A 13569-nucleotide genomic window follows, 5' to 3' on the forward strand; every position below is an offset into this window, starting at 1 on the left:
ATAAGAAGACAGTGGATCAACATCTTTAAAGTACTGTATTAAAAAAAACAAAAAACTTGTTGACCTCACATTCTATACTCAGTGAAATTATCTTTCAAAAATGAAGGTGAAATAAGGACTTTTTCAGACATACAAAAGCTAAAAGAATTCAACAGCAGCAGACCTGCACTATAAGAAATGTCAAAGGAAGTCCTTCAGACAGAAGACAATGATACCAGATGGAAATATGGATCTACACAAAGGAATGGAGAACACTGGAAATGGTAACTACGTGGGTATATATATAAGATTTTTCTTCTTATTTATATTTCTTTAAAAGAATAATTCAGCACAAGTGTGTGGTGATGGGTTGTAGTTAGTATTTGGGTGGTGAACATGATGTAATCTATGCAGAAATAGAAGTATAATGATGTACACCTGAAACTTATACAATGTTATAAACCAATGTTACTGCAATAAACAAAAAATTAAAAAAAAGATAATTGATTATTTAAACAAAAATAATAATTATGTGTGGGGTTTATATCATAAGTAAAAATAAATTATATGATAATGGAACAAAAGACTAGAGGGGAGAAATGGATGTACACTGTTATGACATTCTTATAATAGGTGAAGTGATATAGTAATATTATTAAGTAATATTATTTTTACTAAGTCATATCATTATGTGATAATATTACTTAGAGAGTGTGATAAGTTAATGATATACACTGTAAATTCTAAATCAGCCACTAAAATAATGAAAAAAAGAGTGATAGCTAAAAAATCAACAGAGGAGATAAAATGGAATCTAGGAAATATTCGATTTATCCCAAAGAAGGTTAAACAAAAAAGAGGAAAGAGTGAACACAGTATATATGGGACAAATAAAAAGTAAATGGCAAAATGATAGACTTAAATGAAATAATATCAATACTCACATTAAATATAAATGGTCTAGGGCCAGCTCCATGGCTTAGCGGTTAAGTGCACACGCTCCGCTGCTGGCGGCCCGGGGTTCGGATCCCACGCGCACCGATGCACCGCTTCTCCAGCCATGCTGAGGCCGCGTCCCACACACAGCAACTAGAAGAATGTGCAGCTATGACATACAACTATCTTCTGGGGCTTTTGGGGAAAATAAATAAATAAATAAAATTATAAAAAAAAAAATAAATATAAATGGTCTAAACACTGCCATGAAAAGGCAGACATTGTCAAGTTGCACTAAAAAAGAAAGCCTGACTGTATATTCCCTACAAGAAATGCATTTCAAACATAAAAACACAAATGGATTCAAAGTAAAAGGATGAAAAATACTATGCCAACACTAATCAAAAGAAATATGGAGTAGCTATATTAATATCAGACAAAGTAAATTTCAGAATAAAGTAAGTTTTAAAATAAAGAATGTTACCAGGGATAAAGAAGGTCATTCCATAATGATAAAAGGGTCGATTCACCATGAATATATGAGTTTATGAACTGAACATGAGGCAAAAACTGACACAACACAAGGATTAATAGACACAATTAAAGTTAGAGATTTCAGTACCCTTCTCTCAATAATTGATAGAACAAGTATACAAGATATATATATATATCTTAAAGATATAGAGGATCTGAACAACACTATAAACAAACTTGATCTATTTGACATTTATAGAACAGTCCACCAAACCACAGCAGAATACACATTCTTTTAAATATACATGGAACATTTACCAAGATAGACAATATTTTTGGCCATAAAACAAGTTTCAATAAAATTAAAAGGATTCAAGTCATACAAAGTATGTTTTCTGACCACAATGGAATTAAATTAGAAATCATTAACAGAAAAATCTCTGGAAAATTTCCAATTACTTGGAAATTAAATAACATAGTTCTAAATAATCCAAACATAAAGGAGGAAGTATAGAATACTAGAAAATACTTTGAATTGAATGAAAACACAACATATAAAACTTTAGTGGATGCTCCTAAAGTAGTATTTAGGGGAAAATTTATAGCACTAAGTGCCTATACCAGAAAAGAAAAAAAATGTCTCAAATCAATGACCTCAGCTTCTACTTTAAGAAATGAGAAAAAGAAAGCAAATTAAACTCAAAGTAAGTGGAATAAGGAAATAATAAAGATCAGAGCAGAAGTCAATGAAAGAGGAAACAAGAACAATAGGAAAAAAATCATTGCAACCAAAACTGCTTCTTTGAGAAGATCAATAAAGTTGATAAACCTCTAGCCATGTTGGCCAGGGGGAAAAAAGAGATAAGACACAAATTTCTAATACTGGGAATTGAGAATTGACATCACTACAGGTTCTACATATATTAAAAGGATAAGACAATAACATTAACAACATTATGACAATACATTTGGTGATTTAGATGAAATGAACCCATTCCTTGAAAGACACAAACTACCAAAGCTGACTCCTGAAGAAATAGATGACCTGAATAGCTCTATATCTATTAAAGAAATTGAATTTGTAGTTAAAAATGTTCCCATACAGAAAACTCCAGGACCAGACGGCTTCACTGGTGAATTCTATCAAACATTTAAGGATGAAATAAAAGTAACTCTATAAAAACCTCTCCCAAAAAATGGAAGAGGAAGGAATACTTTCCAACTTATTCTATGAGGCCAGCATTATCCTGATCCCAAAGTCAGAGAACAGCATTATAAGAGAAGTATACTATAGACCAATGTCCCTCATGAATGTAAATGTAAAATTTCTGAACAAAATTTTAACAAAATAATTCCAGCAATATGAAAAATGGATAATACATCGTGATCAAGTAGGGTTTATCTCAGAAATTCAAGGTTGGTGTAACATATGAAAATCAATCAATTTAATTTGCCATATTAACAAATTAAAACAGGAAAATTCTATTATCATTGTAAAGGATGTCAAAAAAGCATTTCGCAAAATCCAACACCTATTGATAATGATTTTCAACAAACTTTGCATAGAATGGAACTTCCTCATCCTGATGAAGGGCAGTTAAAAAAGTTCTACAGCGAACATAAAACTTAATGGTAAAAAAAATGAAAGCTTTATCTCTAAAATTGGGAACACTGCAAGAATGCCCACTCTCACCACTTCTATCCAACATTGTACTGGAGATTCTTGCTAGAGCAATCAAGAAAGAAAGAAAAGGGCTGGCCCAGTGGTGTAGTGGTTAAGTTCACAAGCTCCGCTTTGGTGGCTCGAGGTTCAAGTGTTTGGATCCTGGGCGTGGACCTACACACCGCACATCAAGCCATGCTGTGGCGGCATCCCACATACAAAATAGAGGAAGATTGGCACAGATATTAGCTCAGTGGCAATCTTCCTCAAGCAAAAAAAAAAAAAAGACAGAAAAAAACGGAAGGGAGGGAAGGAAGGGAGGGAGGAAGGGAGAGAGAGAGAGAGAGACAGAGAAAATAAATAAAGAAAGAAAGAAGTAAGGAAAGGAAAGGAAAGGGAAGGGAAGGGAAGGGAAGGGAAGGGAAGGGAAAGAAAGAAAGAAAGAAAGAAAGAAAGAAAGAAAGAAAGAAAGAAAGAAAGAAAGAAAGAAAGAAAGAAAGAAAGAAAGAAAGAAAGAAAGAAAGAAAGAAAGAGAAAAAGAAAGGAAGGAAGGAAGGAAGGAAGAAAGAAAGAAAGAAAGAGGAAAGAAAGGAAAGAAGGAAGGAAGGAAGAAAGGAAGGAAGGAAGGAAAGAATAAAGAAAAGGCAATCGAGACTGATTGGAAGAAGTAAAACTGGCTTTATTCACAACCAATATGATTGTTTATTCACATCCAATATAATTGTCTATATAAAAAATCTGATGAAATCTACAAAAAAGCCTATAAGTGAGTTTATCAAGGTAACAAGATACATCAATATACAAAAACCAGTTTTATTCCTATTTACTACTGGTGAACAATCAAAAAATGAAATTAAAAAATCTTTTAAAAATAGCATCAAAGATATGAAATACTTAGGGATGAACCTGTGAAAAGATGTGAGAGATCTTTACAGTAAAATCTATGAAAGACTGCTAAGAGAAAATAAAAAGACCAAAATAAACAGAGATATACCATGTTCACGGGGCAGAAGATTTAATACTGCTAAAATGTCAATTCTCCCCAAATTGATCTATGGATTCAATACAATACCAATGAAAATTCTAGGAGGTGTTTGTATAGAAATTAACAGATTCTAAAATTCATATGGAAATGCAAATGACCTAGCATACCTAAAACAACTTAGAAAAAAGAAGAGCAGAGTTAGAGAACTTACACTACTTGATTTCAAGCCTTATCATAATGCTATAGCAATCTAGAGAGAGTGGTTTTGGTGTCAAGATAGACAAACAGATCAGTGGAACAGAATCACACATACATGGAAAACTGATTTTTGACAAAGGAGTAAAGGCAATTCAGTGGAGAAATGATAGTTGTTTTTCAATAAATTACACTGGAACAATTGGTTATCTATGTGCAAAAAAGGAAATTTTGATCCATCTACACGATATATACAAAAGTTAACTCAAAATGTATCATAAACTTAAATGTAAAAATCTAAAACTACAAAACTTCTAGAAGAAAACATTGAAGAAGATCTTTGCCACCTTGGTTAGGTAAGGATTTCTTAGATACCAAGAGCACAATCTATAAAGGAAAAAAGTTGATAAATTGGACTTCATCAAAATTCAAAACTGCTTTTCAAAGACACTGTTAAGAGAATGAAAAGACAAGATCACGAGAATATATTTACAAATCATACCTCCTATAAGAGACTTGTAACTAGAATATACAAAGAACTCACACAACTCACCAATAAAAAAACAAACACAAATTTTAAGAGGGCAAAAGATCTGAATAGACATTTCTCCAAAGAGGATATACAAATGGCCAATGAGCACGTGAAAAGATGCTCAACATCACTAGCCATCAGGGAAATGCAAATCAAAACCCCACTAAGATACCACTTTATACCCATCACAATGGCTACAATCAAAATGATGAACAATAACAAGCATTGGCAAGGATGTGGAGAAATTGGAACCCTCATACATTGCTGGTGGGAATATAAAAATAGTGCAGCCACTTTGGAGAATAGTCTGGCAGTTCCTTAAAAGGTTAAACATTATCATATGACCTAGAAATTCCACTCCTAGGTATATACGCAAGAGAAATGAAAACATATGTTCACACAAAACTTGTACATGAATGTTCATAGCAGCATTATTTACAATGGCCAAAAGACAGAAACAATCCAAATGTCCATCAACTGATAAATGGAAAAACAGAATATAATCTATCCATACAATGCAATATTATTCAGCCATAAAAAAGAGTGAAGCACTGGTACATACTACAACATGGATGAACCCTGAAAACATTATGCTAAGTGAAAGAAGCCAGTCACAAAAGGCTGCATATTGTATGATTCCATTTATACAAAATATCCAGAATAGACATATCTGTAGATACAGAAAGTAGATTAGTGGTTGCCAGGGGCTGGGGGTATGGGGAATAGGGAGTGACTGCTTAATGGATACTGCTTACTGGATATTGTAGTTAGATAGTGGTGATGGTTGCACAACTTTGTGAATGTACTAAAATCACTGAACTGTGCACCTTTAAAGGGTGAATTTTATGGTATGTGAATTACATCTCACTAAAGTAGCTATTAAAAAAAAGAAATCTGAGTTATTTCTATTTTTGTTTAGCCCCCTGTATCATTTTTTTGTATTACACAGAATCTTTAGAAATGGTAGTGGGAGGGAAAATGGACAGTACAGTCCCAGTCTTACTGTGTGGCGTGACCTTGTGGAGTTGAAATGTAGTGTTTTATTATTCTTTTAAGCTTTAAAAGAGACCTTTTATTAAAAAAAGGAGCCTGAAGCAGACCTCATTGGAATAGGTTCAGAAAAGTACTGTTAAAGTATCTGAGCACTGCAGAAGATGCAAATGCATTGGGAATACATGGTTTCAGCTCCCGCTACACTCACACTGGTTAGACAGTGTGAACTATGTGCTCATGTGAAAGCAGGTTTGGCTCTTGGCTGGGGAAGGGATAAGGGGAACAGAATGGGGTTTACAGCCATCTTCCACCTGATTTTTCTCAGCTTGGCCATCATCCAATGAGAACACCCAAGTTGACAAGCAAACTTGAGAGGTTGTTCAGGACAGGAGTGGCCCACTTGTATAGTAGAGAGTGAGAACTGGACTTGGGTTAGAGTCCCAGCTCTGCCACTTTCTAGCTGGATGACCTTGGAAATTGATACAGCCTCTCCAAGACTCAGTTTTCTCCTCTGCAAAATAGGAATAATAACATTTCCAAGGCTGTCTATGGATTGCCCCTGAAGATATATATGAAAGTGCTTGACAATGTTTGTTGGTTGCATTTGTACCTGAAACTCCTGTAAAGTCATTATTATAACATCCCCAAATAGCAAGTTTAAATGCGTATAAACCATTCATGTCCCTCCACATAACACCCATGCCAGAACATGTAAATACTGCCATGTACTCCATTTACAACAGTAAGAATATATGGAGCATGAACCGTGTAACAGGCTCTTTTCACACATTTTCTCATTTAATCCCTACAACAACCCTATGAGGGAGGTCCCGTTGGTTTCCCCTTTTACAGATAAAGACTGAGGCTCAAAGAGGTTAGGTGATTTAATCTATCATTCTATGAAGTAATGGGAAGAATAGAAATTGGCAAGTGTTTGAACAGGAGGCAGAAGAGGGCAGTGGTTAAGTGCGTGGCATGTCTGAATCTCAGCCCCATCACTCACTAGCTGTGCGACCTTGGGCAAATCACTTGTCTCAGAGTTAGTTGTCTCATCTGTAAAAGGGGAAAATAATAGAACCCACCTCCGTGGGTGTTATAAGGATGAAATGAGTCAATACACATAAGACACAGAGAACAGTGTCTGGCACAGAGTGTTAACTATGATCAATAATTCATGGTAAAAGAATTTAAATCATTTATGGAACATCAATCTAAAATGTTAGGTTGCTGATAATATAAACTGCTTGATGAGACTTCTGTGTTTGCTCACCATTTGGCAGTTGCTTAATATTGGGATTTCTTTTGGATGTTGACATGTTTTATGACAACTCAGGCCACCAAAAAATGGCTTTGTCCTCAGAGCACAGGTTAATCACCACCATCTAGGGGAGACCCCCTTCATGCCATCTCTATGGAACCTGGGGCCCAGAGAGTGCGAAGAACCTGTATAAAGTGACACATCAAATCTATGACAAAGCTCAGACTGGAAATTGGGTCTCCATTGATTTAAATGCCAGTGGCCAGGTCTAGAATTGGGAAGAACTTGAGGATCATGGGACTACAGTGAGCAGCTTCTCCCAGGAGTTAGTAAAGGCTGTCAAGGTATTTTCCTAAGAGAGGTACATAGTGTTTGCCTTGGTTCTTTGGTGATCTGCTGACAGGAAAACCTCTGCATAGTACTTCTGAGAATGTTTTCAGACAAAGACAGAGATACTAAACATCTATCTGATAGAGCAAAGAAGGGGGCAACAAATCCCTTTTGGCACATGTTCATGGATGAGCTAAGTACTCTAAGTACTCTACCAATACTGCAATTGCACAGATGCATCGTGGCCTGCTGGGGTCCAGGTAGTGTGAATGGAGTGGTGCTTGTGTCTGGGTAGTGGTAGGGCTCTGTCCTATGACCCACTTTCCCAAAGGGGCTGGGAGTGTTGGGGGTGGCATCCCATCTCTGGGGCTGCCACTGCTCCTTAAGGGGTCTGGGCCGGAGAGGTAGGAAGCTGCTGTTTGGTTTCCCTCACCCAGGCATTCTGCCTCAACACACAAGGTGTTCGCTGGCCTGCACCCCTTCACTCCTTTCCCTCTCCAGGCTTCAGCTCCTCGGCCCTGACCTGAGCCCAATGTGGTTGGCCCTGCCTCCACCTCGAGCTGGCTGGCTGGGAACCAGGGAGCTGGGGGGAGATGTTCTTGGATCCTGAGCATGGGATGGGGATATGGTCACTGTGACAGAGCTGCTCTGAGCTTGCCTCCTACTCAATCTGCCAGAAGGCCAGAATCTTCTTGGTGTGACAGGGTGAGGATTCAGCAGTGAAAGGATCACAAATCCACAGAGGTTAGGCCTCTCCAGGCCTCTCTCCTGCAGTCTGGGCTCCATCTTCTAGCACTGCACCCTTGTCTAACTCCAGGAAAGGACCAGGAGAAGAAAAGGCCCCAGACTTAGAGCCAGGGCATTTGGGTTCCAGCTCTGGTACCACCAACTCACTGTGGACCCTGGGCGAGTCTGAGCCTGCCTCTCCCCAGGGCACAGCTGCCCATATGCAGAGCAACGGGGTGAAAGAAAGAGCCTCAACAATCCTAGAAAGTGAGAGCAGGGAGGGACCTTAGTGGTCATGGAACCTGTCATTGACATATGAGGAAAGTGAGGCTCAGAGAGGTTAAGGGATGAACCCAAGGTGAGTCAGGGCATAGGTGGTTGAGTGGGACCTGGGCTCTGGGCTCTGTCTTGACTCCCAGCCTGGCCATGCCAGGCTGTACTTCCTCTAAGTTCCCTTCCAGCTGGAAACCCTGAGGACTACATGTGTGTAGCTACCACTTTCTCTGCTCTCTGGGGGTCCTTCTTTTGAAGTCAGTGGCCTCCAGCTGACCTGGACAGGGCCCCTGTTTAGATGGGGTCTACTCCTCAAGAACAACTCTCTTTAAATCTGTCTGGAAGTAGACAGGCTGGGAAATTAGAGTCACTCACACAGAACTCTCCAGGCTTCATTCTGACCAGGGCTGGAGCCAATGAGGGAGTCGCAGAGGATTTTCCCACCTCCTTTCTCATTGTATAAGTACCTCCTCATCAGCCAAGGCACGCACTCTCACTCCCCTGGCTGGCTGACTCCTCCTCTCAGTTGCCTTGCTCTACTCCCAGCTCTCCTTCTCACTCTCCCCTCTCTCTTGCGCCTGCTCATCTACTTTGTCTCCTCCTTACCTTCTTCCCACCTCTCTCAGCTCCTCCTGCTCCTCTCAGCTGCCCGCTCTCCCCCAGCACTTTGTCTCACTCTTGGCAAGCCTTCAAGGCTCTGCAGATCCTAGAGTCTCAGGCCTAGTCAGACAGAGCAGAGATGCAGGGAGGCTGTGCTGGTACCAGCCTGGGACCTAACGGGGTGGAGGCCCTGAGCAGGGACATGGACCTCAGCACTGAGCTGAGCCCATGGCTGCCTAAGGAGATGTCACAGCAAAGAGAGCTGTCTGGCAGGGTGGGGCCCAAGCTGCAGGGTCTGGGCCCCCTGAGTGCCCTGGGGCAGTAGGCAAGGCAGTCACTCAGAAGCAGCCTGGATCCACAGGTAGCCCTCCTCCACAAGACCATGTCTTCATAGACTGAGCCTCTGTGCAGGGATGAGGGCTTTATCTACATGACACGAGTCTCTTCCAGGAGACACAGGCTGCATCTACTTGGAGCTGGGCCCTCTAATGAGATGCACATGGTGCCCATGCAGGAGGAGGCTCCCCAAGGAGAAGAGGGCTGTGTCCCCAAGGGACAAGACTCCACAAAGAGATGTACGTTGCATCTACATGAAGCCCAGCTCAGCAGGCAGATGCAGACTGCATCTACTGAGAGCCCAGATCTGCCAGAAGAGGCAGACAGAACAAACGGAGAACAGTGCCCACCCTGGAGACGCAGGCAGTACCAATACCAGGGACTATGGCTCTTCCAGGCGACACAGACTGCCACTGCATGGATCACAGCCCTGCAGAGAACTGATGGTTGGCCCATCCGGAAATGAGGCAGCGCCCTAGGGCAGAGGTTGCATCACCTGTGAATGCAGCTCTTCAGGACCTCCCGGGACTCTCCGTGGCACACAGCTCTGCATGGTGGTGCTGGCTGGGTCAGCACTGAGTGAAGCTTCATAAGGAGATGCAGGCTTGTGCATGTAAGGAGGCTCAGTGGAGAGGTGCAGATGACACTCATACAAGATGAGCCTCGGCAGGCTGAGGCAGGCCATGGCCACAAATGAGGTGGCTCTATCCGCATGCCTAAACTGTGTCTACAAGGAACTCAAGCTACATCTGTACGGGATGAGACTCAAGAGGATGTCGGCTGTGTGGACAGCTGCTCTGCAAGCGGACAGAAGCTATGTCTACATAAGCCAAAGCTCTGTGTGGAGACACAGGCTAGGTCTGCACAGAACCAGATTATGGCTGCCCAGGACAAGGTGGTGCGCTCCCCAGATGAAGCTGAATGTGCCTAAGATGAGACTGTGTCTGCCCGGAATGAGGTTGCATCCCTCCAGAATAAGGTTGTGTTTGCAGAGAATGAGGCTATGTCTACTCAGAATGAGGTTGCATCTGCAGAGAACCAGGCAGCATCTACGCAGAACCACTCAGCTTCCACAAAAAATGAGACTTCTCAAGGAACTGCAACTTGTACCAGCACAAGACAAGGCCTTGCTCGCATAAACGCACCAGGCTACCCCTTGGAGATGCAACCCAATCTACAGTGTGTACGTCTCCACTAGGCACTGACACCTGGATAAGCACAGAAAGCCCCTCTGCACCTAATTACAGCCAGTATATGGATAAGCCAGGGCTGCTGGTGGATACGCAGCCTGTGAATACATGGAGTGTGGCTTCACGCTGGAGCAGCATGGAGCAAGGCTTTGCAAGTGGACTCCAGCTGTTCATTGACAAACCTGGGTTCCACCTGCTAGTGTTGCCTGCCTCCACAACCAGCACCTGGTTAAGCTCAGAACTATCCACTGAAAGGGAAAACTGGTTGCACTTAACTCAACCATGGATCTTTGTGGAGAATAGCCCTGTATCCACAACAAGTGGAGCTCCTCAAGGAACTGCAGCCTGAGTGAGGGAAGTAGAAAGAGCTGCTGCAAGGGTCACTAGCTGCATCCACCCAACCCAAGGAGTGCAGCTCTTCAGGGAAGTACAGCCTGGGTTGGCAGAGCAGAAGGAGGTGCTGCAAGGAGCCGCTGGTTGACATCATCTGAACCAGGGCGCCAGCTGGAGGCTCAGCCCATGTCTATGTTGAGCCCAGCTCAGCAAGAAGCTAAACAAGGGCTCAACAAGGCCTCTACCAGCACACGTAGGCTGCAGTTTAATGGAGCAGAGATCCATGTGCAGGACCAGCCTGCCTCCATGCCCACCACAGCACTGCTTAGAAATGCAACCTGGATCAGCGCAGCCAAACAAGCCTCATGTGGGGCTGCTGGTGGTGCCTCACTAGAGCTAAGCTACAAGCACAAGGGTAGGATGCACCTACATGCAGCGCAGCTGGGCCATCCTCCAGTCCTGGCGCCTTCCACCCCCAGTTGTAGGCAGCTGGAAGGGCACTGCCCATGTGCGCAGCTTTGCCCAGGGCTGGACCCAGCCCTGGCAGTCACTATGAGTTTGTTGTACTCCTCTCTTCTCTACCACTGCATGCAGGACCCTCCTCTCACCCTATTTCATCCCCTCCCTCTCTCTCTAAGCCTCATGCCTGTCCCCAAGGTCACTATGCAGGTCTTCTCTGCTGGGTTCCAGAAGCCTGGTGTTCCCAGATTTGGACAGAGTTCCACACATACACCACGGTACAGAGCTGATTCCCTTGTGCAAACCCTTCTGCAGGTCTTACTCTATAAAAAGCCTTCCTAATAAATCTGAAAACCACCAATGCCTGGTCTGTTTCTCTCTGGTTGAGAGATTCTGGATTCATAGCCATGTGGGGAGGGGCTGTGGTGGGGCCATAGACCCTGGGCACACTTTGGACAGGGGTGGGGAGTGGCAATAGGAGTATTCCCAGCAGAAGGTACCCTACAAAGAAAGGCCTGGGGGTAGGAAAGGAAGGACCATTTTGAAGAAACAACAAGTCATGTATGTTTTCTGGAATGTGGTTGGCTGCTGCCTCCTGGGCTCCCTTAGCACTTTGTATAGCTCTCCATCAGCATTAGTCTCCCTGAACTCGGTTGCAATCTCTTCTGCCATCCTGCCCTCAAAGGTCGAGTTTCTCACAGGGCTGCCCCTTTTCCTCTCACTCCACACTCGCTAGCAACCTCCAGAGTTCTAGTTACCCTCCAGAATGGTGCTGTCCAATAGAAATTTCTACGATGATGGAAATGCTCCACATCTGCACTGTCCAACACAGTAGCCATGAGGCATTTGTGGCTACTGAGCTACTGGATATATGGCTAGTGTGAGTGAGGACCTGAATTTTTAATTATAATTAATCTTTTTTCCATTCTATTTTAGAGTTGTGGTAAAATAAATATAAAATTTGCCATTTTAGCCATTTTTGTGTACAATTCAATGACATTAATCACATTCACAGTGTTGTGCAACCATTACCACTATTTCCAATACTTTTTCATCATCTTAAACAGAAACTCTGTACTGAGTTTTTTAAAATTAAAATGAGTTTAAATTTAAATAGTCACATGACTAGTAGCCACCATTTTGGACAACATAAGTCTAGAAGCCAATGACCTCCAAATTGACATCTCTAGCTTATACCTCCTCTCTGCCCTGAGCCCCCGTCCTGGATATCCAACTGCCTAATGGGCCCCTCCACCTGGGTGCCCTACTGGCACCTCAAACTCCACAAACTCATCGTCTTCACCCTCACCTCCCAATACTGCTCCTTCTGGGTTCCCTTTCTTTCTTTCTTTCTTTTTTTTTTAATAGAACTCTTTATTTTTAGAGGAAGATTGGCCCAAATATGTGTTGACAATCTTCCTCTTTTTTTTCTCCCAAAAGCCCCAGTACATAGTTGTATACCCTAGTTGTAGGTCCTTCTAGTTCTTCTATGTGGGACGCCACCTCAGCATGGCTTGATGAGTGATGAGTATGTCTGCACCCAGGATCCGAACCGGCGAACCCCAGGCCACAAAAGCAGAACGCGAAAACTTAACCGCTACTCCACCGGGCTGGCCCCCTGGGTTCCCTTTCTTACAAAATGGCACCACCAGCCACCCAATGGCCTGAGTCAGAAACCTGTGAGTCATCTCAGATATTCCCGTTCACTTTGCTTCCACAACCAATTATTTCCAAACTCTGCAGATTCTGCTTCCTTAAAGAATCTCCTCTGGGCCCCGTCTTCTCCTTTCCCATTGCCATACCTCAGGGCTGGCTCTTCCTCCACACTGGCTCACCCTGACTCTCCTCCTCCCATCCCTTTACCACCACACCCTTGCCCCGCCCACTTCCCCTAGCTCCTGCTGCCAGAGGCTGGCCAGGCTCCCATCCCCTGACCCTCAGCACTGGAGGCTTGGGAGAGCTGCAAGATCTCACTGTTCAGATGCTGCCCAGCCCCTACCCCACCTCCAGTGTGGAGAGCCCAGAGGACACTCTCTGTGAAGATCAAGACCTCAGCAAGCTTGGGAAAATCTAAACAAGGGATAGGAGGAGAATCTCCAGGCTTCTGGGACAGCCCCTCAGGCTAGCCACGATGCTATGGGAGCAGACTTTCTACGTGGGGCCCCCCACAGATTGGGACTCAAACCCTGGCTTTGCCGCTGAACAGCTGCCTCAGTTTTTCATCTGTAGGACGGGGATGATTATCTTCCACCCTTCACTGTGCTGTGAGGATTAAATGAAGCAATGCAGGGGGAGGGGTCTGCCATA

This window comes from Ceratotherium simum, chromosome X, assembly GCF_057802395.1.
Source record: "Ceratotherium simum simum isolate JZ-2026a chromosome X, ASM5780239v1, whole genome shotgun sequence".
Taxonomy (NCBI): domain Eukaryota; kingdom Metazoa; phylum Chordata; class Mammalia; order Perissodactyla; family Rhinocerotidae; genus Ceratotherium; species Ceratotherium simum.